The sequence below is a fragment of the Vulpes lagopus genome, chromosome 11, assembly GCF_018345385.1.
Source record: "Vulpes lagopus strain Blue_001 chromosome 11, ASM1834538v1, whole genome shotgun sequence".
NCBI lineage: Eukaryota > Metazoa > Chordata > Mammalia > Carnivora > Canidae > Vulpes > Vulpes lagopus.
In genome coordinates, this window is record NC_054834.1 from 59,594,241 (window position 1) to 59,600,240 (window position 6,000).

The 6,000-nt window shown below is 44.2% G+C and overlaps 1 pseudogene; it reads right to left on the reverse strand.

Moving 5' to 3' along the window:
• Nucleotides 1-285: 285 nt before the first annotated feature.
• LOC121471309 lies at nucleotides 286-1,455 on the reverse strand (annotated as a pseudogene).
• Nucleotides 1,456-6,000: the final 4,545 nt, after the last annotated feature.

Below are 6,000 nucleotides of genomic sequence, written 5' to 3' on the forward strand. Positions count from 1 at the left end.
GAGCAGAAGCTGCTGGAACCAAAAACTGATAGGAACACTAAAATGGCAATTTTGCTGAATTGCTGGAGTCAATGTGTGGACTACAGGGAGAGCGAGCATCTCGAGTGCTATAGGCTTGAGGGCAGAGGGCAGACTTTTATGGGTTTTACCGCCATAAATGCCACCAGGTTCTCGTGGTGAAGTGTCAAGAGAAAAATCACCTTCTGTCTCTGGTAGGTAGAAGGGGAAAGTAACCATTCTTTTTTTTTTTTTCCACACTACAATAGTTAATTGTATTTATTCAAGGCTCATATTGCAAGCATTAAACCAAGCATGGGCTTTGATTCTGTGAGCCCAGATTCACATATTTAGGAAGATAAAAGCAAACAGTGATCCATGTATATGGATGAAAAACTAAAGGCTCACAGTTAATCACATCATGGTTTTAAATTTCTACAGCCTAGAAGCCAGAAGTCACAGATCTTTTAGGTCTTTCTGGATGTCCGACAAGGTATCTGCACTTTTCTAGTGCTGGGCAACCTCATCATCCTTCAGCTTTTGGTTGATCACACTGGTTAAGCCCCAAGCATTCAGGATACACAGAAGACTCAGGAAGACTTCGTTCTCAATATCATACATGCCCTTCACCATTGTTGACACTGGATGAATCCTGGAGAGATTTTTCAACATGGATTCAATGAGACCAGCCACACTTAATCCAATAGCCCAGTTGGTATATCCTTTTAGTTTGATGACTTCATAGGCACTTTTCAACCACCGTCTTATGTACCTCCTTCCAATTTTCACTGTCGTTGTCTGTTCTTATTTCTGGATTCAGTTCCTGAAGAGAAACACCTGCCACATTCACTCCACTCCACACAGCCACATTTGAGTCTCCATGTTCTCCCAAAATCCATCCATGGCAGCTGCTGGGATGAATGCCAAATTTTTCAGCCTTAAAATAGCAAAATCTAGCAGAATCCAGATTTCACCCACTTCCAATCACATGGTGCTTGGGTAGTCCACTTAGTTTCCAGGTAACATTTGTAAGAACATCCACTGGGTTGGAAACCACAATTATGATACAATGAGGACTGTACTTGACTCTCTGAGGAATAATGAATTTGAAGACATTAACATTCCTTTGCACCAGATTGAGGCGGCTCTCTCCCTCCTGCTGGCGGACTCCTGCAGTCAACACCACAATCTTAGAATTGGCAGGCACAGAGTAATCTTTATCTGTCACAATTTTAGGTGTCTGAAGAAATAAGCTCCCATGCTGTAGATCCATCATTTCTCCTTTGAGTTTATCTTTTAAAACATCCACAAGGGCAAGTTCATCAGCCAGAGACTTTCCCAGAATGCTGATGGCACATGCCATACCAACTTGTCCAACACCAACTACAGTGATCTTATTGTTTGGATCGCTACCTCTTCTGCAACTGGTGCAATCAGTTTTCCCTTAAGAGTTGCCATTGTGCCCCGAGACAACTGGCTGTAAGAGTCGCGTGAAGAAGACAATGTTCTAAAAAAAAAAAAAAAAAAAAAAAAAAAAAGACAATGTTCTAAAGTAACCATTCTGAACCCAGTAACCATTATGCTCAGAGTGTTCTCCATGACAAAGAACTACTCTCCAGTGAACAAGACTTTCCAGAGCCTTATCTTACCTGGGGGAAGGGCACTTCCCTGTCTCTCCCTCCAGTTAACAATGACTGTGCCAGGAAGGGTAGATTAAAGAGCAGGAAGATGAGTTAGGAAACCATTGCCAATTTAACAAAGAGTACAACTTTGATATCTCAGACCAAGCTATTTTTATCTCTGGTGCTATTAACTGAACTGTGTTTCCCGCCTGCTACCTTCCCTCCGTCATACGTGGAAGCCCGAACTCCCAGTGTGACAATAGTTGGAGATGAGTCTTTAGGAGGTAATAAAGGTTAAATGAGCTCATGAGTGTAGGGGCCTAATCTGATACGAATAATGGCATTATAAAAGGAAGAAGAAATAGAAGAGAGAGATCTCCCCCTCATAGCTTGCCTGCATGCACACACCAGAGAAAGGCCATCTTAGGATATAGCAAGAAGGTGGCTATCTATGATCCAGGAAGAGTCCTCACCAGAGACCAGCCTCAGGGGGCTCTGATATTGGATGTCCAACATCCAAAACATGGAAAAATAAATCTGTTCTTAAAGCCACCCGGCCTGTAGTATTTTGTTATGGCAGCCTGGATAGACTAATATACCTGGCAATTATACTTTATGGTTGTCCATGGCCCTAGATTATTTGTAGAGAGGGAAGAGGATGCCAGTCGAAAACGGAAGAGCCTAAAAAAAATGCAAGAAAGAATAGGCAACTGATGAAGCAAAGTTCTCAATCAAGGAAATTAGATGAAAGCCAGGTACTCGCACCTAAACATTGACATAAGAACAAAATTCTGCATTAATTTCAGAAGATCCACGCATCACCTGGAGCGCCTTATGGACTCCTGTCTGTCCTGGGGAAACCTGTTGGATTGGGACCAAGAACTTTGGCGGGAGATGGGGGTGGCAGTGGGGGGGGGGTGCGTGTTGGTTAACAGGACACAAGAAGGAAGTTGGAGGAGGAGGAAGGCCAGCCTTTGGATCTGACATGTTAAGACTCAGTGTCTCCACGGAGTATGAGGGGGCAGAAGCAGAGGTTTTGGGGCATAGAAAAGATTGAAAAGCTTAAGATCCACTCAAATTAGGGGGGGAAATGAGGAAATAAGTAGTAATGTGAAAAAGAAATCCAGGTTTTTAGGGACAGCCAGCTGGAATGGGATTACATATAATAATACTATTATTATATGGCTGCTGTAGAACCCCTCAGCCTGATGTGTGATTTCACCAGCTCTGTGAAGCAGGTGTGAGCAACAGCAGCACTTGTGGCAGAAAAAAAAAAAAAAAAGAATGTGGGATTTATTACAAATTGAGGATTGACAAAGAGAATACAGGGATAGAGTTGCTATAAAGTAGGGCAGATTTTAAATGAGGATCTAACTGTAAAATATTGGATAAGGAAGGAGGAGGGGGGAAGGAGAGAGAAAGAGAGGCAGGAAGGGAGAGAGAGAGAGAGGGAGGGAGAGAGAGGGAGGGAGAGAGAGAGGAAGGAAGGAAGGAAGGAAGGAAAGAAGGAAGGGAGGGAGGGAGGGAGGGGGGAGGGAGGGAGGGAGGGAGGGAGGGAGGGAGGGAGGGAGGAAGGAATTAGTGTTAGGGATGCTTGGCCTGCCCTAGGGCATTGAATTCCTTATTCTGAATGTATGGAATTTGATAGCCGTCAGTAGGGATTTAGAGAAAGGTCTCTTTTGTTTGTTGAAGGGTTGTAACTAAGCCCTGTAGGCAGGAAGTTGCCAGGGTGCTCTGGTCGGCTCCCAGTGTCCTCAGCCCTTGTCTCTGGGGGAGGGGGCTCTGCGGTGTCCTGGCTCTCACAGGGGGCTGGAAACAGGTTTCTCCTAAACTTCGGGGCTGGTGTGAAGCCACCTCCACCCACAGAGCTTCTCTTCTCAGGTTTGCTGGGGGGCGGGGGGGGGGGGGGATTAGAGAAGTATGTTCTACTACCCACACTCCTTGGTGGATCTCAGAAGAGGCGATGTTTCCAAGTTTCCCGCACAGGATGTCGTAGACATAAAGTACCAATGACCCTACCCTAAAAGGTACCTGAAAGCCATTCAGGATTATTTATTACTGGTAAGCCGAAAGGTCATCAAACAGATGTTGTACTCCATAACAAATATGTTTTTTTCTCCACCTGAAAAATTATGCAAGTAACACATATTCTTATAGAAGAACTGTAAATGTGGATAAACAAAGATGAAAAACACCCCAAATCCTACCACCCAGAGATAACCATGTCAAGCCTCTTGTTGTATATCAGACCTGACACTTTCATTTGCAGGTGCAGACATGTATGTTTTATGAAAATGGTATCATATTGTATACAGTGTTTTGCATTCCTTCTCGAATTTATCAGTCCCTTGTGAACATTGCCAGTCAGTGTCCATCTACACAACATTCTTTTTCTTTTTTTTTTAAGATTTATTTATTCATGATAGACAGAGAGAGAGAGAGAGGCAGAGACACAGGAGGAGGGAGAAGCAGGCTCCATGCCGGGAGCACGATGCGGGACTCGATCCTGCGGCCCCAGGATTGAGCCCTGGGCCAAAGGCAGGTGCCAAACCTGCCCAGCCACGCAGGGATCCCCTACACAACATTCCTAATGGCTGCGTGATATCCTGCCACTCTTCAATTATTGGATGTATTGCAATTGTTTCAGGTAGCCTTTGACACAATAATGCTACCTAGTGAGTGACCATAAAATGGCAGTGGCTTATAAGAATAAACATTTGTTTACTTTACAAGATTGCAGGAGTTCAGCTACTCTGGCCTTGGCTGGCTGTTCTCTGCTGGGCTCACTTATACCTTTGCAGTCAGCTACCTGTTAGCTGAGCAATCCTCATTTTGACTTGTTCACATGTCTGCGACTGGGTGGCTACTGGCTTCTTTAGGATGCTCACAGTTGGGACAACCAGGGCAGTTCTGGTCTGTCCGGGTGAGTTATCCTTCAGGAGGCTAGCCCCAGCATGTTCCTGTGGCTATTCCGAGGCAGCAATGTGCAAGCCCTTTTGCAAGCCTCTGCTTGTGTCCTATTTGCTCACATCCTGTTGGCCAAAGCGCAAGCCATGTGGCCAACCACACAGAGTAGAACAGCTTGGCACAATGATGGGCAAACGGTGTGGATCCAGGGAGGGGTAGAGGACTGGGGACTTTTTCTACAGTAAATTCTTGTACGAATATCTTGGCGTGTTATCTGATTGTTCTGTGGAACAAATCCCTACAAGTAGAACTGCTGGATATATCATTTTCTGAAGACTCTGAAGATAAACTCCCAAATTGTGCTCCAGAAAGGTAGACCACATTACATTCCCACTAACGGCAAGTAACAGAGCAGATTTCTAGATGACTATCAGGTATAGAAAAATATGCAAACAGTGGACACTCCACGGATCTGTACTTAAGTTGTATGATGTGCCCCCAAAGGCTCATAGACATAAACCAGGAAAATTAAGGTCACCTTGGAAGTCTCAAGAGAGGCACCCCAGTGTGAGTGTGGTTCTCTGGAAATGCATGTCCTATTCTTTCCTGAAGAAGTATTGGAAAAACTTGAAATGAACAAACAAAAAGAAACGCCCACAAATAACAACAACAACAACAACAGAAGTATTGGAAAGACTCTAGATAATGTGGAGGGACAGAGAGGGTAAACATAGATCCTGGTTTTCATGGAACTGTCTTGGTTTACCCAATTGTCTTGGTTTAATTATTAAGTGAACCAATTTCACTCTCAAAAGATTTCCATTTTGGATTACAGATCTTATAATGCCCAGGTAAATGTCACCTTAACTAAAATCACTCTCTTTGATTTCAAACTCTTTCATTCATGCAACTCATGATTCTTTGAGTTTTGTGTTTTGGGGTTTTGTTCTGTGTCAGACACTGTACTAGGCATTGATGATAAAGTAGTGGTCTCTGTTTTCAGTCTGAAATACTTCCGGAGAGAAATATTGATGGGATAATCACAGAAATCCACGAGGAACTACAGCAGTGGTGAATGCTACAAGGGAGAAATCCATGGTTCTAAGAGGGTCTATTTAGTAGACAGATCTGATCTTTTTGCAGGTGTCAAGGGGAAGTATTGCTTTAGCTGAGCTTGGAAGGATACTTTAGATTTACCCAGGGGGAAGCATTCCTGGGGCAGGTTAGAGCATGTATGAAGATTCTGACCAAAAGAAGCAGGTACAGACAAGGATGCGAAGGAAGATTCATGTAGCCATGGTGGAGAGAACCAGGGGAACTTGGAGTGAGATCAAACTGGAGAGCTTACCCAGCATCCCCACATCTCTCTTCCTTCCCAGCACAATTTCCATTTTGTTCAGGAATTCAGACGTCCTGGAACATGGTGTTTTGTCTCAAGAGACACTGCCTTCACTCCCAGTTCAAGGGAGTGGTC